Source organism: Salvelinus fontinalis, unplaced genomic scaffold (genome assembly GCF_029448725.1).
Source record: "Salvelinus fontinalis isolate EN_2023a unplaced genomic scaffold, ASM2944872v1 scaffold_0062, whole genome shotgun sequence".
Classification (NCBI taxonomy): domain Eukaryota; kingdom Metazoa; phylum Chordata; class Actinopteri; order Salmoniformes; family Salmonidae; genus Salvelinus; species Salvelinus fontinalis.
In genome coordinates, this window is record NW_026600271.1 from 40,970 (window position 1) to 64,364 (window position 23,395).

Here is a 23,395-nt window from a genome sequence, read left to right on the forward strand (position 1 = left end):
TAGCTAGCTGCTAATTTAGATGTAGTATAACTTAATGAAACTGCCTTAAATATGCTGTGGTAAACATTTTTTATTCGTACTAATCAATCAACACATTCCTGTCTTTGTATGTCTCAATATAATAGTATTATTTAATGAAATCCATTTACAATAATCTTTGTCTGAAAATAAAATATGATCCTCAACTGCGTTTCCCCTCCAGTCAGCAGACGGCGATGTGCGTCTTTCAGGCGACGCTGCCAGCGTGACGTATAATCTAGTGGACGGTTCTTCATAAACAGCTCGTCAACCACCTCGGTAGCTTGCTAGCCAACATAGCCGAAATATTCAAGCTATTTATACTCTTTCGGTGTATATAAGCTACTGTGTGTTAGACACACTTCTGTCGTATCTACTTGTTAACCTATTTAATTTAATATTACGTTATTTGTTATTAGTCAGCTATAGTAGTTCGCTGGTTAAGTTAGCACTAGCCTAGTCGCTAATGATAGCTAGCTAGCTAACATCCCCGAACATGAGCTCACTAAACCTCTCCCCTCTTGTTAAAGAAGAGGAGGTCTGCTGGACGGAGAAAGAAGCTCTGGGGCTGAACATTGTCGTGAAAGAGGAGGAGGATGTCACAGTAAAACAAGAAGTAGAGGGTGAGGCTGTTACAGTGAAAGAAGAGAAAGACGTTTCAGTGAAAGAAGAGGAAGACGCGTTCAGAGTGAAAGAGGAGGAGGATGAGAAAGAGGAGGATGTAGTTTTTGGAGTGAAGAAGGAAGGGGAGATTACTGTCACATTGAAAGATGAAGAGGAGGAAATAGGAGATTTGATTAACACCAGTAAGTACCGCCTTAAATGTGTTTTTAACTTTGGGTATTCGTAGTTGGCTCGTCAATACCTCTTCAACGGAGGGCCCAGGATGATGACTGATATGTCTAGAATCAGACGACTAGAGAACAAGCTACCCCTTGTTTTCTCCGTTTCCAAAAAGTGACTTAACATATATATTTGAGAAGGGTCTATCTGCTGGCCGCAGACTGGGGGACACGGCATGTAGTGATTTTCATGTAGTGATGTTTTACTACACACCGTGCCCCCCAATATTGCCATGCGAGAGTTGGGTTGGCAACACCAAAGATTATGGATATACTGACAAGATGTCTCTCCGCCCTAACAAGGGGAGTCGTTGTCCACAAAGCGGCACTGCGGGTTGTCTAGCTCCCGCCTATCCATTCTTTGGATTGGTGGATTCATCTTATTATTGTAATCTATTGTTTATATTCTATGAGGGTTGTTGTCGTCAACTGCCTGTATTCAATGGAGAGAGATGCTAAGCTACTAGCATGAATATGCACCGCCTGTATTCAATGGAGAGAGATGCTAAGCTACTAGCATGAATATGCACCGCCTGTATTCAATGGAGAGAGATGCTAAGCTACTAGCATGAATATGCATAGCGATCTGGAGACAACTCCTATAGTGTTTTTATCAAAGTTGTCGGTATGTCACGTGTCCACATAACAACGTAAGCATTACGAAACTTCTGTTGGTTCAAGTAAACCTCACGTAGCAAATATGCCATTCATTTTGTTGTTGACCAAATTGACACTTTCCACATTGTGTTGATAATTGTTTCCACTTGGATACAACCTACTGTAACCTACTGGCATGACCTAGAGAGATACATCCTACTGTAACCTACTGGCATGACCTAGAGAGTTACAACCTACTGTAGCTACTGGCATGACCTAGAGAGTTACAACCTACTGTAGCCTACTGGCATGACCTAGAGAGTTACAACCTACTGTAGCCTACTGGCATGACCTAGAGAGTTACAACCTACTGAAGCCTACTGGCATGACCTAGAGAGATACAACCTACTGTAGCCTACTGGCGTGACCTAGAGAGATACAACCTACTGTAGCCTACTGGCGTGACCTAGAGAGATACAACCTACTGTAGCCTACTGGCATGACCTAGAGAGATACAACCTACTGTAGCCTACTGGCATGACCTAGAGAGTTACAACCTACTGTAACCTACTGGCTTGACCTAGAGAGTTACAACCTGCTGTAACCTACTGGCATGACCTAGAGAGTTACACCCTACTGTAGCCTACTGGCTTGACCTAGAGAGCTAAAGTTGTTCAATACCTGGATTTTAAATGAATATTTTCCAGTAATAATGATAATTTGTGTCTTCCTATCCACATGTGGGATCCCTCTCCTATGTCTTCCTCTCTACACCAATAATAGACAACTACTATGGGTCTCCCAATCACGGCCTGGTGTGATACAGCCTGGATTGGAACCAGGGACTGTAGTGACACCTCTTGCACTGAGATGCAGTGGCTTAGACCGCTGCGTCCGTGTGTATGTTTAACTTTTTAACTGTACTAGAATGTTAAAAGGCCGCTAAAATTTTAAATATCGGTTATCGGTATCGTTTTTTGGGGCAAGGAAAATACTGGCCAAAAATGATATATCGGTGCATCCCATTATTTTAAAATTGATTATTATTTTTTTAAATCCTCATCAATCTACACACAATACCCCATAATGCCATCACAATAGCCCATAATGCCATCACAATACCCCTTAATGCCAAATCAAAAACAGGTTTAGATTTTTTGCAAATGTATTAAAACTATTCCCCAGGATAACTAGTCTGAGTAATGTAAGATGTAAGATCCCAGGATAACTAGTCTCAGAGTAATGTAAGATCCCAGGATAAATAGTCTCAGAGTAATGTTAGATCCCAGGATAACTAGTCTCAGAGTAATGTTAGATCCCAGGATAACTAGTCTCAGAGTAATTTTAGATCCCAGGATAACTAGTCTCAGAGTAATGTAAGTCTCAGATAGTTTTAACCCATTACAGTCTAAGCCCAGTGTGAGGGGGAGGTTCTTCTAAGCTATATGGAATTGTTTTAAGAAGATTTAAACAACATGAAGGGCTTCCCCTGTATTGTACTGTTTTAAGAAGGTTATACCAAGGATCATTTTGCTATTTGATTTTGAACTGTAAGACCCATGGAAGTATCAACAAAAAATATTTGTCCATACTGCTGTAACCCATAGAACACCAGTAACCATAGTAACACATTGGATAGCATTCACAACATGGAACAACACTAACCATAGTAACACATTGGATAACATTCACAACATGGAACAACAGTAACCATAGTAACACATTGGATAACATTCACAACATGGAACAACAGTAACCATAGTAACACATTGGATAGCATTCACAACATGGAACAACAGTAACCATAGTAACACATTGGATAGCATTCACAACATGGAACAACAGTAACCATTGTAACACATTGGATAACATTCACAACATGGAACAACAGTAACCATAGTAGTATTGTTTCCCCCAGAACATCTAAAGGAAGTTTGTTCTGAAGTGTCTTTCTTATATCTAAGATATGTAAAAAATTATATCTATTTTTTTTACATGTCTTTAAGTCTTTAACCCCCTTTTTTTGTCACTTAAGTCTTTCCACATTTTGTTACGTTACAGCCTTATTCTACAATGGATTAAATAAATAAAAATCCTCATCAGTCTACACACAATACCCCGTAATGACAAAGAGAAAATAGGTTTGGAGAATTTTTTAAACATTTATTAAAAATAAAAAACAGAAATACCTTATTTACATAAGTATTCAGACCCTTTGCTATGAGACTTGAAATTGACCTCAGGTGCATACTGTTTCCATTGATCATTGTTGAGATGTTTCTACAACTTGATTGGAGTCCACCTGTGGTAAATTCAATTGATTGACATGATTTGGAAAGGCACACACCTGTCTGGCTACCACAGCATTCTGAAGCGATACGCCATCCCATCTGGTTTGCGCTTAGTGGGACTATCATTTGTTTTTCAACAGGACAATGACCCAACACACCTCCAGGCTGTGTAAGGGTTATTTGACCAAAAAGGAGAGTGATGGAGTGCTGCACCAGATTATCTGGCCTTCACAATCACCCGACCTCAACCCAATTGAGATGGTTTGGGATGAGTTGGACCACAGAGTGAAGGAAAGCAGCCAACAAGTGCTCAGCATGTTTGGGAACTCCTTCAAGACTGTTGGAAAAGCATTTCAGGTGAAGCTGGTTGAGAGAATGCCAAGAGTGTGCAAAGCTGTCATCAAGGCAAAGGGTTGCTACTTTGAAAAATCTAAAATATATTTAGAATTGTTTACCACTTTTTTTGGTTACTACATGATTCCATATGTGTTATTTCATAGTTTTGATTTCTTCACGATTATTCTACAATGTAGATAAAATGGTAAAACAAATAATTATAACCCTTGAATGAGTAGGTGTGTCCACTCTTTTGACTGGTAATGTATATCTCATGAATGTTTTTACATTCAGTTACATGAAGTCACTTTCTTACCACTTCTTCCATAGTCAAACATGTCAAACAGATTTTTTTAAATCAAAAGGGATGCTGTCAAAAATGTATTGAATTCAAATGGATTTACCCAGCCTACAAAGCACTACAGCCACTCTGTGACAACCAGTTCTGCTCTTTTATTGAGGGATCTAGTCTAGATTAAACTTCATAGGAAGACAGTTTTATCATGTGGAGGTTTCATTTCGATCTCTGTTTAACGACATACTATGTGTGTCTTTGCAAGGAGAGAAACCAGACTCTCACTCTGACAGCGGGAAGAGTCCTTCAGGGGAACCAGACGCAGAGACGCCCAAACCAGCGAGACTGCTCCCACTGTGAAAATAGTTTTTGCTGGTTAGGGAACCTAAAACCGCATGAGAGGACACACACAGGAGAAAAGCCTTACCACTGTTCCCACTGTGGAATGAGTTTTATTCAGTTATGGGACCTACAAATTCATGAGAGGATACACACAGGAGAAAAGCCTTACCAATGCTCCCAGTGTAGAAAGAGTTGTACTATGTTAACTAACCTGAAAAGGCATGAGAGAATACACACAGGAGAAAAGCATTTTCTGCTCCCAGTGAAAAAATAGATTTTCACGAATGGCGTACCTTATAGCTCATGAGAGGATACAGAGGAGAAAAGCCTTTCCAATGCTCCCAGTCTGGAAAGGGTTTTACCTGGTCAAGTAGCCTGAAGATGACCACCCGGCCAAACTACACAATCGGGGGAGAAGGGCCTTTGTCAGGGAGGTGACCAAGAACGCGATGGTTACTCTGACAGAGCTCTAGAGTTCCTCTGTTGAGATGGGAGAACCTTCCGGAAGGACAACCATCTCTGCAGCACTCCACCAATCAGGCATTTGTGGTAGAGTGGCCAGACGGAAGCCACTCCTCAGTAAAAGGCACCTAACAGCCCGCTTGGAGTTTGCCAAAAAGGCACCTAAAGGACTCTCAGACCATGAGAAACAAGATTCTCTGGTCTGATGAAACCAAGATTGAACTCTTTGGCCTGAATGCCTTTTGGAAACCTCCAAGCTGGCTATCATGTGCCTTATATTAATGTATATACATATAGATATATATACATATATATATATATATAGTCTGTTCAACCTCTCTTTCGTATCGTCCGAGATTCCTAAAGATTGTAAAGCTGCCGTGGTCATCCCCCTCTCCAAAGGGTGTGACACTCTAGACCCAAACTGTTACAGACCTATATCCATCCTGCCCTGCCCTTCTAAAGTCTTCGAAAGCCAAGTTAACAAACAAGATCACTGACCATTTCGAATCCCACTGTACCTTCTTCGCTGTGAAATCCGGTTTCCGAGCTGGTCACGGGTGCACCTCATCCACGCTCAAGGTACTAAACAATATCATAACCTCCATCAATAAAAGACAGTACTGTGCAGCTGTCTTCATCGACCTGGCCAAGGCTTTTGACTTTGTCAATCACCGTATTCTTATCATCAGACTCAACAGCCGATAAGAACAACCGATCAATCAACAACCGATCGCTGCCCACACCCGCCCGACTAGCACCACTACTCTGGACGGTTCTGACTTAGAATATGTGGACAACTATAAATATCTAGGTGTCTGGCTAGACTGTAAACTCTCCTTCCAGACTAATATTAAGCATTTCCAATCCAAAATTAAATCTAGAATTGGCTTCCTATTTCGCAAGAAAGCCTCCTTCACTCACACTGCCAAACATACCCTCGTAAAAACTGACCATCCTACCGATCCTTGACTTCAGTGATGTCTTCTATAAAATAGCCTCCAACACTCTACTCAGCAAACTGGATGCAGTCCATCACAGTGCCATCCGTTTTGTCACCAAAGCCCCATATACCACCCACCACCAGGACCTGTATGCTCTCGTCGGCTGGCACTCGCTACATATTCGTCGCCAAACCAACTAGCTCCAGGTATAAGTCTTTGCTAGGCCGCCTTAACTCAGATCACTGGTCACCATAGCAACACCCACCCATAGCACGCGCTCCAGGAAGTATATCTCACTGGTCATCCACAAAGCCAACACCTACTTTGGCCACCTTTCCTTCCAGTTCTCTGCTGCCAATGACTGGAACAAAGTGCAAAAATTGCTGAAGTTGGAGACATACATCTCCCTCACTAACTTTAAGCATCAGCTATCTGAGCAGCTTACCGATCGCTGCAGCTGTACATAGCCCATCTGTAAATAGCCCATCCAACTGCATACCTCATCCCCGTGTTTTTATTTACTTTTTTTGCTCTTTTGCACACCAGTAATTCTACTTGCACATCATCATCTGCACATCTATCACTCCAGTGTTAATATGCTAAATTGTAATTACTTTGATACTATGGCCTATTTATTGCCTTACCTCCTTACTCCATTTGCACACACTGTATATATATTTTTCTATTGTGTTATTGACTGTACGTTTGTTTATCCCAAGTGTATGTAACTCTTTTTTTTGTCGCACTGCTTTGCTTTATCTTGGCCAGGTCGCACTTGTAAAATAGAACTTGTTCTCGACTGGCCTACCTGGTTAAATAAAGGTGAAATACAAAGAAATCTTAACTTTATTAGCAACACCCAAATGTATACTGTCATTAAGGCAGTTATTCAATAATTACACATAATTCTTAATACTGTAGCACACATTTATATTAAGCAGGACATTCAAACGAGCCTTACAATTATAATCCAAAGTAGTGTGAAATGTACTCATAATCAACCTGGAAATAGAGGTTACTACCCTGAGTTTTCCCCTATTCACATTCAGAATACATTGTGAAAAACTAAAATCTTTGCTCACCATTTTTGCTCCAGGCAGATATACTACATCCATAACTTGTGGTTTCCTCATTAGCAGATATACTACATCCATTACTATCGGTTTCCTAATTAGCAGGGAGGTGTTTCTGCAATCAAATTGTGTGCGCATCGCCCTTGTGCCGCAATTTTATTAAACACAGAAAGGGGCCTATATTGGAGACCAAAAGTCGTCTGGCACACTGCTTAGAGTTTCAACAACATGAATAACTTATTTCTAGTCTACAATCATCGATGTTACTACTAAAATATGACTATTCTTGCTCATTTTAAGACAATTGTCAAATAATTTTAACATTCATTACAGAAATCAATTGTTGTACAACATCATGTCTACGCTGTTGGCATCACCTTTTACAGTGGATTTCCACTGTTGTGGGCCTTTAATCATCTGACTTTGTTGTTCACACAGGAGAGATACGGGACTATCGTGGATCCTCTGGGGAGCCTCAACAACCTCATGATGCTGACGAGGCAGAGAAGAGTCTCTCCAGATCAGAACGCCTCAATAAACACCTGCAGAGATCCACAGGGAAGAGAACTCACTGCTGCTCTGACTGTGGGAAGAGATTCACCTCATCAGGCATTACAATTCATCAAAGGATCCACACAGGAGAGAAATCTAATAGCTGTGATCAATGTGGGAAGAGTTTTACTACATCTGGCTCTCTGACAGTACACCAGAGAATACACACAGGAGATAAACCTTATAGCTGTGATCAATGTGGGAAGAGTTTTGTTACATCTAGCAATCTGACTATACACCAGAGAACACACACAGGAGAGAAACCTTATAGTTGTGATCAATGTGGGAAGAGTTTTGTTACATCTAGCAATCTGACTATACACCAGAGAACACACACAGGAGAGAACCTTGTAGCTGTGATCAATGTGGGAAGAGTTTCACTACTTCTGGCTATCTGACAGTGCACCAGAGAACACACACAGGAGTGAAACCATATAGCTGTGATCAATGTGGGAAGAGTTTTTGTCAATCTAGTGATCTGACAGTACACCAGAGAACACACACAGGAGAGAAACCTTATAGCTGTGATCAATGTGGGAGGAGTTTTACTACATCTGGCTCTCTGACTTTACACCAGAGAACACACACAGGAGAGAAATCTTATAGCTGTGGTCAATGTGGGAAGAGTTTTACTACTTCTGGCTATCTGACTTTACACCAGAGAACACACACAGGAGATGAACTTTATAGCTGTGATCAATGTGGGAAGAGTTTTGTTAAATCTGACCAGCTCACAGTGCACCAGAGAATACACACAGGCGAGAAACCTTATAGCTGTGGTCAATGTGGGAAGAGTTTTACTACATCTGGCTCTCTGACTGTACACCAGAGAACACACACAGGAGAGAAACCTTATAGCTGTGATCAATGTGGGAAGAGTTTTGGTCAATCTGGCCAGCTGACTGCACACCAGAGAACACACACAGGAGAGAAACCTTATAGCTGTGGTCAATGTTGGAAGAGTTTTGGTCAATCTAGCCAGCTGACATTACACCAGAGAACACACACAGGAGAGAAGTCTTATAGCTGTGATCAATGTGGGAAGAGATACTCTGGTAAAAGATCTCTGATCAAACATCAGAAAATACATGAAGGAGTTTATTCATGATATCAATTAAACAATTAATTAATGTCACAATGTAGAATGTTTTACCATTTACATTTACATTTAAGTCATTTAGCAGACGCTCTTATCCAGAGCGACTTACAAATTGGAAAGTTCATACATATTCATCCTGGTCCCCCCGTGGGAATTGAACCCACAACCCTGGCGTTGCAAGCGCCATGCTCTACCAACTGAGCCACACGGGACCACCATTGTAGTAGGAGTATTTAAATGATGTCACAATGTAGAACCCTAAACGTTTGTCCCCTGTTCTATTGATTTCAACATGATATGGATATTAGCCTCAGGGGGGAAATCCAGGCTCTGAATTGGAAGAGTACTATTTATGTGATTTAACAAAAAGTGACTAACAAAAAAGAGTTGTGTTACACTTACCACATTGGTGACCCACTGGAATCACAAAGTAGTGAGCTGTTTACCACGTTGGTGACCCACTGGATTTAAAATGCAACACTTCAAACTGTTTCTGCATATTGGTTATTGATTTGGACACATTAAAACTGTGTTTTGACATTGCACTAATCCCATTTAGCAAAATGTCATTCAAAAGACGTTGAAAATAAGACTATGCCCGACGTCCAATATATGTTCGACGTCCGGTTGTAGTTGAAAGTTGAAAAGATGTCTTTTCGGGTCGTTCTTTTTTCAATGACTTGAAAACAACTTAATTTCAACATACTTGCAGCCTAAACACATGGACGCAGTAAATGCTAATTGTCTTTATTCCACTACTGAAGAAGCATGACTCAAATCACCTCATATTTCAAACATCCAGCCTGACAAAAGATACATGTTTTATTATTCCATGCCTCACCATTAAGTTCATTATTGCCAATACATATTAACAAAGGGGTGAATATTTGGTTTTGATATTTCATATTTACAATCATGTAACATTTACTAATCATAGTGATTCATGCAACCAACTTGACATTTTTGGGTACATTTATATTGACATTGTTACCCTGCTTTTATAATATCAGGGTTCATTCTCAGATGTACTCCCAAATGTACTAGAGCATGACAGCGGGGACTTTATATGCAACAACATGCCTATTGAGTGAACCCTGAAAAGAGAGAGAAGCTCCACAGTGAGGAGAAGAAGCTAGAAGCTAGTGAGTTTTAGGAAGACGAGAGTTCTAGAAGCTAGTGAGTTTTAGGAAGACGAGAGTTCTAGAAGCTAGTGAGTTTTAGGAAGACGAGAGTTCTAGAAGCTAGTGAGTTTTTAGGAAGACGAGAGTTCTAGAAGCTAGTGAGTTTTAGGAAGACGAGAGGTCTAGAAGCTAGTGAGTTTTAGGAAGACGAGAGTTCTAGAAGCTAGTGAGTTTTAGGAAGACGAGAGTTCTAGAAGCTAGTGAGTTTTAGGAAGACGAGAGTTCTAGAAGCTAGTGAGTTTTAGGAAGACGAGAGTTCTAGAAGCTAGTGAGTTTTAGGAAGACGAGAGTTCTAGAAGCTAGTGAGTTTTAGGGAGACGAGAGTTCTAGAAGCTAGTGAGTTTTAGGGAGACGAGAGTTCTAGAAGCTAGTGAGTTTTAGGAAGACGAGAGTTCTAGAAGCTATTGAGTTTTAGGAAGACGAGAGTTCTAGAAGCTATTGAGTTTTAGGAAGACGAGAGTTCTAGAAGCTAGTTAGTTTTAGGAAGACGAGAGTTCTAGAAGCTATTGAGTTTTAGGAAGACGAGAGTTCTAGAAGCTAGTGAGTTTTAGGGAGACGAGAGTTCTAGAAGCTAGTGAGTTTTAGGAAGACGAGAGTTCTAGAAGCTATTGAGTTTTAGGAAGACGAGAGTTCTAGAAGCTATTGAGGTTTAGGGAGACGAGAGTTCTAGAAGCTAGTGAGTTTTAGGAAGACGAGAGTTCTAGAAGCTAGTGAGTTTTTAGGAAGACGAGAGTTCTAGAAGCTATTGAGGTTTAGGAAGACGAGAGTTCTAGAAGCTAGTGAGTTTTAGGAAGACGAGAGTTCTAGAAGCTAGTGAGTTTTAGGAAGACGAGAGTTCTAGAAGCTAGTGAGTTTTTAGGAAGACGAGAGTTCTAGAAGCTAGTGAGTTTTTAGGAAGACGAGAGTTCTAGAAGATAGTGAGTTCTAGGATTATATAGAAAGAAAAAGGAGAAAAAAATAATATGATCGTATATTATTATTTAGAAACGTGTTTTTTCTTGTTTTTAAATGTTGACAGCCAGTAGACACCATGTTTATATTGTAGAAGGTGAAGCATTGTAGATGATTATGTGAAATGGAAGTTGTAGAGATACTCTGAATGATTGGCTATGAAAAGCCAACTGACATTTACTCCTGAGGTGCAGATCTGTTGCACCTTCGACAACCACTGTGATTATTAATATTAGACCCTGCTGGTCATCTATGAACGTTTGAACATCTTGGCCATGTTCTGTTATAATCTCCACTCGGCACAGCCAGAAGAGGACTGGCCACCCCTCAGAGCCTGATTCCTATCAAGGTTTCTTCCTAGGTTCTTGTCTTTCTAGGGAGTTTTTCCTAGCCACCGTGCTTCTACACCTGCATGGCTTGCTGTTTGGGGTTTTAGGCTGGGTTTCTGTACAGTACTCTGTGACATCAGCTGATGTAAGAAGGGCTTTATAAATACATTTGATTGATTGTACAACTGAATGCATTCAACTGAAATGTGTCTTGGGAGCACTGATTGGTGTCACCTCGTTAGTCAGTATGTGTTACACCTGTGCTGGCTTGTCCATCTCGTTAATGGGAAGGTGTTTCACCTGTGCTGGTCCAGGTTCTATTTAAGAGTGTCTGGCCCAGTGCTCCAGTTGTCTTGATAGATGTGGAGAGTCAACACCTTTAGTTGCTCCACCTTTTTGGTTTACTTTCTGTCTTTAAGTTTGGTGTGGGTTTTTCTTTTGTTTGCCTCTTCTTGGGCAGATTTAGTGGGTCTCATGGGTGGTGTCTTTTATGTCCCAGTTGTTGTTACTAGTCAACTTTCAGTCAACACCCCCATAGTGTCTTTGAGAACCCCTCCTAAAAAACAAACTTATATTTTGGGTTGGATATTTTATCCAATTAGTGTTTTAATCAATGGCATTTCCTTAGAATGCTCATTGGTCTTTCAGTTGTTAATCTTCAGGTTTTTTTTATCCTGTTATTTTTGTGTACTAAGTATTTCTGTTTATTTTCATTGTTTTCTCCTGTGAAGCCATTGTGTTGCATCCATGTCTGAAATGTGCTGTATAAATAAAGCTTGATTTGATTTCAACAAATGAACCCAATGACTGACCAATCAACAGAGCCTCCATCTTAGTATGAAAAACAGTATCAATCCCACTTTTCCAGCCTGCTGAAGGTGTGGTGGAGTGGTAAACACCACCCCCGTCTCTACCAGGGGCTTGAGGTGGTCTCCCACAGCTCTGCTGGTGGAGTGGTAAACACCACCCCCGGCTCTACCAGGTGCTTGAGGTGGTCTCCCACAGCTCTGCTGGTGGAGTGGTAAACACCACCCCCGGCTCTACCAGGGGCTTGAGGTGGTCTCCCACAGCTCTGCTGGTGGAGTGGTAAACACCACCCCCGGCTCTACCAGGGGCTTGAGGTGGTCTCCCATAGCTCTGCTGGTGGAGTGGTAAACCACCCCCGGCTCTACCAGGGGCTTGAGGTGGTCTCCCACAGCTCTGCTGTAAGGGCTGTCGTTCTCCTCATCCTCGGACGAGGAGAGGAGAGAAGGATCAGTGGACCAATACGCAGCATTTGGGAAATAAGCCATCTCTTTATTTACAACGATGGCAACACGAAAACAAACACTTACAAATTTACAAAACAAGAAAACGACGAAGACGAAAACCTGAACTTGAACTTACTTAACTAACGTAAAACTCACGGACAGGAACAGACTACATCAAAACGAAACGAACAGCCAAACAGTCCCGTATGGTGCAAAACATAACACAGATACGGAAGACAATCACCCACAAACAAACAGTGAGAACACCCTACCTAAATATGACTCTTAATTAGAGGAAAACGCAAACCACCTGCCTCTAATTAAGAGCCATACCAGGCAACCCAAAACCAACATAGAAACAGAAAACATAGACTGCCCACCCAAAACACACGCCCTGACCATAAACACATACAAAAACAACATAAAACAGGTCAGGAACGTTACAGAACCCCCCCCTCAAGGTGCGAACGCCGGGCGCACCAGCACAAAGTCCAGGGGAGGGTCTGGGTGGGCAGTTGACCACGGTGGTGGCTCAGGCTCTGGACGCTGTCCCCACACCACCATAGTCACTCCCCGCTTCTGTCTTCCCCTCCCAATGACCACCCTCAAACTAACATCCCCTAAATGAACGGCCAGCACCGGGACAAGGGGCAGCACCGGGACAAGGGGCAGCACCGCGACAAGGGGCAGCACCGGGACAAGGGGCAGCACCGGGACAAGGGGCAGCACCGGGAAAAGGGGCAGCACCGGGACAAGGGGCAGCACCGGGACAAGGGGCAGGTACCGGGACAAGGGGCAGGTACCGGCTGATATACTCAGGCAGATCCTGACTGAACGGCTCTCGACGCTCATGGCTGGCTGACGGCTCTCGACGCTCATGGCTGGCTGACGGCTCTCGACGCTCATGGCTGGCTGACGGCTCTCGACGCTCATGGCAGGCTGACGGCTCTCGACGCTCATGGCAGGCTGACGGCTCTCGACGCTCATGGCAGGCTGACGGCTCTCGACGCTCATGGCAGGCTGACGGCTCTGGCTGCTCATGGCTCGCTGGCGGCTCTGGCAGATCCTGTCTGGTTGGCGGCTCTGGCAGATCCTGTCTGGTTGGCGGCTCTGGCAGATCCTGTCTGGCGGGCGGCTCTGGCGATCCTGTCTGGCGGGCGGCTCTAGCGGCTCCTGTCTGGCAGACGGCTCTGTAGGCTCATGGCAGACGGGCGGCTTAGCAGGCTCATGGCAGACGGGCGGCTTAGCAGGCTCATGGCAGACGGGCGGCTTTGCAGGCTCATTGCAGACGGATGGCTCAGATGGCGCTGGGGAGACGGATGGCTCAGATGGCGCTGGGGAGACGGATGGCTCAGATGGCGCTGGGGAGACGGATGGCTCTGGCCGGATACGGCGCACTGTAGACCTGGTGCGTGGTGCCAGAACTGGAGGCACCGGGCTAAGGATAAGCACCTTCCTACTAGTGCGGAGAGCAGGGACAGGGCACACTGTACTCTCAAAGCCCACTCTATACCTGATGTGAGGTACCGGCGCTGGTGACACCGGGCTGAGGACAAGCACATCAGGATTAGTAGGGGGAGAAGATACAGTGTGTACAGGGCTCTGGAGACGCACAGGAGGCTTAGTGCGTGGTGCCGGAACTGGAGGCACCGAACTGGATACACGCACTACAGAGAGAGTGCGTGGAGGAGGAACAGGGCTCAGGAGACGCACTGGTAGCCTAGTGCGTAGTGTAGGCACTGTAGGTACTAGGCTGGGGCGGGGAGGTGGCGCCGGAAATACCGGACCGTGGAGGCGTACTGGCACTCTTGAGCATTGAGCCTGCCCAACCCTACCTGGTTGAATGCTCCCGGTCACCCGACCAGTGCGGGGAGGTGGAATAACCCGCACCGGCCTATGTAGGCGAACCGGGGAAACCATGCGTAAGGCAGGTGCCATGTATGCCGGCCCGAGGAGACGCACTGGAGACCAGACGCGTTGAGCCGGCCTCATGACACCTGGCTCAATACCCAATCTAGCCCTGCCAGTGCGGGGAGGTGGAATAACCCGCACTGGGCTATGCACTCGTACAGGAGACACCGTGCGCTCTACTGCGTAACACGGCGCCTGCCCGTACTCCCGCTCTCCACGGTAAGCCTGGGAAGTGGGCGCAGGTCTCCTTCCTACCTGCCCTTGGCCCACTACCTCTTAGCCCCCCCCCAAGAAATTTTTGGGTGTTACTTACGGGCTTTTTGGGCTTCCGTGCCAGACGCGTTCCCTCATAACTCCGGTTCCTCTCTCCGGTAGCCTCTGCCCTCCTCAGTGCCTCCAGCTGTTCCCATGGGAGGCGATCCCTACCAGCCAGGATCTCCTCCCATGTGTAGCAACCTTTTCCGTCCAAGATATCGTCCCAAGTCCATTCCTCCTTCTTTTCCTGTCCCTTACTCCGTTGAGTTTTCCCTTGCCGCTTGGTCCTAGCGTGGTGGGTGATTCTGTAAGGGCTGTCGTTCTCCTCATCCTCGGACGAGGAGAGGAGAGAAGGATCAGTGGACCAATACGCAGCATTTGGGAAATAAGCCATCTCTTTATTTACAACGATGGCAACACGAAACAAACACTTACAAATTTACAAAACAAGAAAACGACGAAGACGAAAACCTGAACTTGAACTTACTTAACTAACGTAAAACTCACGGACTCACAGGAACAGACTACATCAAAACGAAACGAACAGCCAAACAGTCCCGTATGGTGCAAAACATAACACAGATACGGAAGACAATCACCCACAAACAAACAGTGAGAACACCCTACCTAAATATGACTCTTAATTAGAGGAAAACGCAAACCACCTGCCTCTAATTAAGAGCCATACCAGGCAACCCAAAACCAACATAGAAACAGAAAACATAGACTGCCCACCCAAAACACACGCCCTGACCATAAACACATACAAAAACAACATAAAACAGGTCAGGAACGTTACATCTGCTTATGTCATGTTCTGTGGCCTTGCCGTTACATTTCTTCACTGCCCCTGCAACACAGAAAGAAACATATTTAGTCATATTATATAAAACACTCAAAGTAATGGATATGGAGCATCTATGGCCTCAGTTACACCTGGCACCTAAATGTGACTTCTGTCATCTGATCACTCCAAGCTGAATTAGGTTCAGATCTACCAGGATGGGCCTTTGACAGTCTGGACGCAGTCAGGTCACCACATATTAATAAGCAATGTAAAGAGATGGGGTGAATGAGTGGGGAAAAGTACATTCTATACAAATGACCTTCATAATAACAATCAACTAATGTGTGTGCCTGAGGGGAAATTAACTTTCCTACTGCCAAAATGGGTGAGAAATTACACCAAAACCAGTGGACAATTTGCACTGCTGCTGAAAAACATCACAGCATGATGTTGCGATGACCACCGCTTCACCGGGATGGTACCGATTTTCTCCAGACATGACACATGACATTCAGGCCAAAGAGTTGGTTTAATCAGACCAGAGAATCTTGTTTCTCATGGTTAGAGTCCTTTAGGTGCCTTTTGGCAAACTCCAAGCGGGCTGTCATGTGCCTTTTACTGAGGAGTAGCTTCCGTCTGGTCTCTACCATAAAGGCCGGATTTGTTGGAGTACTGCAGAGAAGATTGTCCTTCTGGAAGGTTTTCCCATCTCCACAGAGGAACTCTGGAGCTCTGTCAGAGTGACCATTAAGGTTTTTGGTCACCTCCTTGACCAAGGCCCTTCTCCCCCGACAGCTCTAGGAAGAGTAATGGTGGTTCCTAACTTATTCCATTTAAGAATGAGGGCGGACACTGTGTTCTTGGGGACCTTCAATGCTGCATACATTTTTTGGTACCTTTTCTCCAGATCTGTGCCTCAACACATTCTTGTCTCAGAGCTCTACGGACAATTCCTTAGACCTCATGGCTTGGTTTTGCTCTGACATGCACTGTAAACTGTGGGACTTTATATAGACAGGTGTGTGCCTCTCCAAATCATGTCTAATCAATTGAATTTACCACAAGCGGACTCCAATCAAGCTGGAGAAACATCTGAAGGATGATCAATGGAATCAGGATGCATCTGAGCTCAATTTCGAGTCTCATAGCAAAGGGTCTGAATACTTAAGTAAATACATTTGCAACAATGTTTACAAACCTGTTTTTGGTTTGTCATTATGGGGTATTGTGATGTCATTATGGGGTATTGTGATGTCATTATGGGGTATTGTGTGTAGATTGATGAGCAGGAAAATATTCAATTTTAGAATAAGGCTGTAAAGTAATTGAATGTGGAAAAAGTGAAGGGGTCTGAATACTTAACGAATGCACTGTATACAGCTGGCAGAGTTTTCTACCATTGGCAGTTTTGTACACAGTCACGTGATACGTGGTATAGAAAAGTCCAATCATAGGAGAGTACATGGGAGGCACTATACTGTGTGTCTGCAGGTGTCTATCTGGTCAAAACCACTGATACAGGTGCCCCTCCACCCTCTGGTGGGATGGATCATGTCTACAGAGAAACCTAGATTCAAATACTTAGATTTGTGTGTATTGGGTTGTGAAATTGTTAGATATTACTTGTTAGATATTACTGCACTGTCGGAGCTAGAACCACAAGCATTTCACTACACCCTCAATAACATCTGCTAAATACGTGATGTGACCAATAAAATGTGATTTGATTTTGATTTTCAATAAACGTCCTATTTATCAAAGGTGCTTTTGGCTGGGGTCAAAATGACTCCAAAGGATTTGAATTTGTTAAAAGTCCATATTGATACAGAAACACTAAACCATGATTTAGATTTAATAAGAACAAGTTGATTGACAAAGTCATGAAAAATTGGAGGAATTGAATAACCCACATTTGGGCTATGATCAAAGATATGCCTCTGGGGTCAAAATGATCCATGTCAGAAGTATGGTTCAATGCAAATATGTAGTGGGTGTAAAGTTTGTTTTAAACTCTCACTCATTAAACACGAATCAATCAACACATGCTTCTCTTTGAACGACTTTATATAATATTAAATTTTTATGAAATAAAAAAAAAAAAAACGTTTGGTTCCTCAACTGCGTTTCCCACTCCAGTCAGCAGATGGCGATGTGCGTCTTTTAGGTTCAGGCGACGCTGCCAGTGTGACGTATAATCTAGTGGACGGGACGCTCCTTCAACAACAACAGCTAGTCAGACACCTCGGTAGCTTTCTAGCAAACACAGCTACAACATTCACGCTCTTTACACTGTTTTGGTGTATATTAGTCGCTGTGTATTAAACACACTTCTGTCGTATGTACTTGTTGGCCCATTTAATTATATATTTACGTTGTTTGTCAGCTAGCTGGTTTGCTAAGTTAGCTTAGAACTAAGCTAGTCGCTAATGCTACCTAGCTAACATCTCCGACCATGAGTTCACTAAGCTACTCTCCTCCTGCTACAGAAGAGGGGGTCTGCTGGACGGAGAAAGAAGCTTTCGTCAAAGAGGAGGAGGAAGAGAAGGATGTTACAATACAAAAACAAGTAGAGGGTGAGGCTGTTAAGGTGAAAGAAGAAGAGAAAGACGTTACAATGAAAGAAGAGGAAGACGCGTTCAGAGTGAAAGATGAGGAAGATGTTACAGTAAAAGAAGAGGAAGAGAAAGAGGAGGATGCAGTTTTTGGAGTGAAAGAGGAGGAGGGGGAGATGACTGTCACATTGGAGGAAGAAGAGGAGGTTGGAGATCTGTTTAACCCCAGTAAGTACAGTCTCTGCAGTCGTTGAATCAATATGCAGTAAAGGGGTTCTACACTTTAATGTTGTTCTGTAGAAATGGCTGAAACTTCACTGTAACGTGTAGAACATCAAGAGTGGACCATCAACAAAACGTTAACAATTGATCAAATGCATCCAATGACAATGCCTGAAATACTGTAGTCCTCAATATCTCCTATTAGATTAGCCCAATATGTAGTCTTAAAGGGGCAATCAGCAGTTGTTGCATCCATCTGGGGACTTATACATTAATGATATGTACCCATCTGTTTCTTGAAGAATTCCCTTATAAATGCCTCATGAGCTTAGTTCAACTATCGTACCCCATCAGAACCCAAAATATAAGCTTATATTATCTCCAATGTTTATCAGTAAATATAAACGAACACTGTATATCCTCAAAACATGGTTAAAACTATAATGTTGGTATCATGGATGGTTGCATTTCTCCAGCCCCATCCCTCAGCTTTTTACCGAAACGGGCAGGGAGTACGCTTTGTTATTGTTTCTACTGCTGATTCTCTGCCCCCGTTACTCCTCAAAATAATTTCACATAATACTTTCATATCACATAACAATTATTTCACACAATACTTTCATATCACATCAAAATTATTTCACACAATACTTTCATATCACATCTAAATAGGTAACCAGTCTGTATAGATAGATAGCTAAGTGAATTAAATATCACCAGCTACCTAACTTCATATTAGCTATCTTGATGTATTTATCACTGTAAAAAACTAACTCCAAATGCATTTGTAGGTAGCTAGCTAACAGCCATGGAGGAGGGTGAAAGGATAGCAGCCCCAACTGTCAGTGAGAGAGGAGGCTATTCTGGATAGGGCAGGTACTTTTGTGTAGTTCCTGTCCCTAGAAGTGAGGACGGAGATAATAGTAACATAATATTCAGTGTGGTGTAATTTGACTATAATGAAGTGTGTTTCTTGTGAGGTTTTCTGTCCTCAGATAAAGAGCGCTATGAAAGCCAGTCTACATATGAAGAGGTCCCAATGAAGAGCAGTGGTTCTCAGTCCTGGGGACTCAAAGAGGGGCATGTTTTTGCCTCAGCACTGCACAGCTGATTCAAATGATCAACTCATCATCAAGCTTCAAGTGGTATTTATGTATTCATTTGTGATGCCATCCTTGATATGATCCTGTTATTGTCACATGCTACACATGCACATATGTGTGCCCATGCATCTATCAATCCAATGTTATCATGATTTGTTATCAGGGATATTATACTTTAGTAATCCACAATGACCTGGTGATGTAACAGTCTAATAATTACATTGTCTTCCATATTCCTACAGATACCTTGTAACTGGAGATTCCTTCAAAACGATTGCCTACAGTTGCCGTGTAGGGCACTGCAAGGTTGGGTGACCAGGGTCATCTGGGACTGCCTTCTGGAGGAATTCAGATGTGTGAAGGCTACCTGTGTCCTGCGTAACTTCATGAGGATGGACACGAGGACCAGGAGGGGATCTGCAGCTCGCCGCCGTGTCCCAGAGGAGGAGTCTGCTGCTCTGCAGGATGTTTCAAGGATGGGGTCCAACAACGCAGCAAGAGAGGCAATCCGTGTTCAGGAGATCTTCACCTCCTACTTCTTCAAAGAGGGTACTGTTCCCTGGCAACACCATAGACTACACTATGCACAACCAAAGGCTCTTTTAAGAGCCATCCACATTGCAATAAGAGTATTCTTCCATTTACTTAGCTATGTCAACTGAAGTTATTCAATTCCCAGTTTCTCTCCCTTTGATTTCTACTTCTCAGGTGAGGGTGCTGTTTAGGTAAGGGTGTGATGTCTGTGCAAAAACAAAACAGGCTATTTTAAATCACCCATATTGAAGAAATGTAGAGCAATTAGACACCCTATAACCCACACCTACACACTCATGTATCAATCTGATTGATGGATTGTGTTGTGCAGTAAGCAGGCTCAGGTGTATAACTGTGGCTCCTTCCACCTTCAAAGAATAGGCAAGAGGGCCAAACATGGAGAATAGTAAGACACTTCATTATTTCTATAACTACGCTATATTGTTTGTCCTTGTGTGTCCGTTCATGTTTTTCAGCATAAAGTACTCTGCAGCCACTTAGTGTGGTGTGGACACCAGGTGAGGCCACACACAGATTCCTGTTGAACACTGTCACTTTAACTACCTTATTTTCTCAACAACAGTCTCTCTCCTTCACTTCATCCCTCTCTCCCCTTCTCCCTAAATCCTCTAGGTTATATCAGCTGTGTCGGTGAACCCCTCCTGCATCTGGACTGGCTACATAGAGGGCACAGCATGATCAGAGGTGAGAGGTCACTTGGTCAGGTCAACAGGAAGTATTATTAAAGAGATGCTTTACATTGAAATACAGATAGATGCAGTAGTCCCAGAGTTAATGATCCCAGGTCAGTTTATATTATACAGGAAGTATTATTAAAGAGATGCTTTACATTGAAATACAGACATAGATGCAGTAGTCCCAGAGTTAATGATCCCAGGTCAGTTTATATTATACAGGAAGTATTATTAAAGAGATGCTTTACATTAAAATACAGATAGATGCAGTAGTCCCAGAGTTAATGATCCCAGGTCAGTTTTGCATTTCACCTCCTGATTGATGACTAACAATGTTAGAATAAAAACTAAAAACACAAGGCTTAAACATGCTCTCTCTCTCCATCTGTCTCTCGTCTGCAGATATGTTTTGATGTGAGAGGATGCCAACCCCTAGTCCCATCATCGCCACCTCACCTGCTTTTAAGATAACCTTTGGGCCGACTAGAGACACTGCTATATAATTGTGATGAACTGAGAGAATATTTAGGTAGCACTGTGATTCATTAATCATGTGCTGCCTTCCCTGCTCCTATGTGCTTACCTCTTTCCCTTTCTGTCTTTTACACCTCTCTCTCCACCTCTTTCTTCCTCTGTTTTTATAATGCACAACAGATGTGCATTGAAGTACAGATTGAACTTGTATTTATAACACTTGGATAATGAGCTTTTCAATCAAGCGTTTCACATTCTCTACTGGTTGAAATGAAGTGTAATGTGATGAAATACTCCACCTATCCTGTGTTTATCAGATCAATGCAGATGAAGGGCATTAGATGTTGAGATGAACCGGTGTTGGAGTATTTACATGATGCATAGGAAGTGTAGTGTTCTGGTTTTTAACATTATATTTCTGTATATATGAATTAACTAGTTAAATCCTGTTTCTAGTCTATTAGTTACAATGTGTAACCATTGATGTCCCAGGACCAAGATTGGTAAACACTGTTGAAGTGTAGAATTGTAATACATACATGCAGACACAGCGTCATTCAAAGACTGGAATTTGATACTCCTGGTATTGGATATGACTGAATAATCATCTCAAAGACATTCATACCTAAACTGCACCTTTATTTGCCAAGGTAGAGTACATGATTAGTGAACATATTAAATGTACAGGCTACAATGTGGGGATCTCATGCATGGTAATAACTACATGTATATACGACTTGCATCCTTGGCACAACATGATATTATATTCTACTCAATCCATAGGCTTCATTAATGTCATTCAGGCTGTTTTGAAGTTGATACAACTGGCTATGATAGCTGAGGTTCATAGCTAGGTTCTGAACTAATATGTATACCAAACGTTTGGGTCCATACATACATACATAGGCAAATATGTAAGTAATGTAAAGTGATGGGGTGTTTCTAACTAAATGTTTTGTGTTCATAGCTCCAACAGTGCAGTAATATCACACTAAATGCTTGTGTTCCTAGCTCCAACAGTGCAGTAATATCTAACTAAATGCTTGTGTTCCTAGCTCCAACCGTGCAGTAGTATCTAACTAAATGCTTGTGTTCCTAGCTCCAACAGTGCAGTAGTATCTAACTAAATGCTTGTGTTCCTAGCTCCAACAGTGCAGTAATATCTAACTAAATGCTTGTGTTCCCAGCTCCAACAGTGCAGTAGTATCTAACTAAATGCTTGTGTTCATAGCTCCAACAGTAATATCTAACTAAATGCTTGTGTTCCAAGCTCCAACAGTGCCGTAATATCTAACTAAATGCTTGTGTTCCTAGCTCCAACAGTGCAGGAGTATCTAACTAAATGCTTGTGTTCATAGCTCCAACAGTGCAGTAGTACCTAACTAAATGCTTGTGTTCCCAGCTCCAACAGTGCAGTAGTATCTAACTAAATGCTTGTGTTCATAGCTCCAACAGTAATATCTAACTAAATGCTTGTGTTCCTAGCTCCAACAGTGCAGTAATATCTAACTAAATGCTTGTGTTCCTAGCTCCAACAGTGCAGTAATATCTAACTAAATGCTTGTGTTCCTAGCTCCAACAGTGCAGGAGTATCTAACTAAATGCATGCTTGTGTTCATAGCTCCAACAGTGCAGTAGTATCTAACTAAATGCTTGTGTTCCCAGCTCCAACAGTGCAGTAGTATCTAACTAAATGCTTGTGTTCATAGCTCCAACAGTAATATCTAACTAAATGCTTGTGTTTCTAGCTCCAACAGTGCAGTAATATCTACCTAAATGCTTGTGTTCCCAGCTCCAACAGTGCAGTAATATCTAACCAAATGCTTGTGTTTCTAGTTCCAACAGTGCAGTAGTATCTAACTAAATGCTTGTGTTCATAGCTCCAACAGTAATATCTAACTAAATGCTTGTGTTCATAGCTCCAACAGTGCAGTAGTATCTAACTAAATGCTTGTGTTCCCAGCTCCAACAGTGCAGTAGTATCTAACTAAGTGCTTGTGTTCCCAGCTCCAACAGTGCAGTAGTATCTAACTAAATGCTTGTGTTCCTAGCTCCAACAGTGCAGTAATATCTAACAATTTCACAACAAATACCTAATACACACAAATCTAACTAATGGAATAAGAATATATAAATATATGGACGAGCGATATCAGAGCAGCATAGACATTACAGTAGAATAGGATAGAATACAGTATATACATATGAGATGAGTAATACATAGACTAAGATACAGTAGAATAGGATAGAATACAGTATATACATATGAGATGAGTAATGCATAGACTAAGATACAGTAG

General features: G+C 42.6%; 1 long non-coding RNA gene and 1 pseudogene across 2 annotated transcripts; both read left to right on the forward strand.

Annotated features, from left to right (window-relative positions):
* The first annotated feature begins 272 nt into the window (after positions 1-272).
* Positions 273-23,395, forward strand: part of LOC129842715 (zinc finger protein 271-like) — a 37,872-nt pseudogene continuing 14,749 nt past the window's right edge.
* LOC129842711 (uncharacterized) lies at positions 17,703-21,875 on the forward strand. Of its 2 annotated transcripts, XR_008757671.1 has the most exons (5): positions 17,703-18,295; positions 19,270-19,434; positions 19,635-20,444; positions 20,560-20,631; positions 21,024-21,875. It is a non-coding gene; the product is annotated as an uncharacterized LOC129842711 (long non-coding RNA). The 2 variants fall into 2 exon arrangements; XR_008757670.1 differs by having other exon boundaries at positions 19,635-20,631.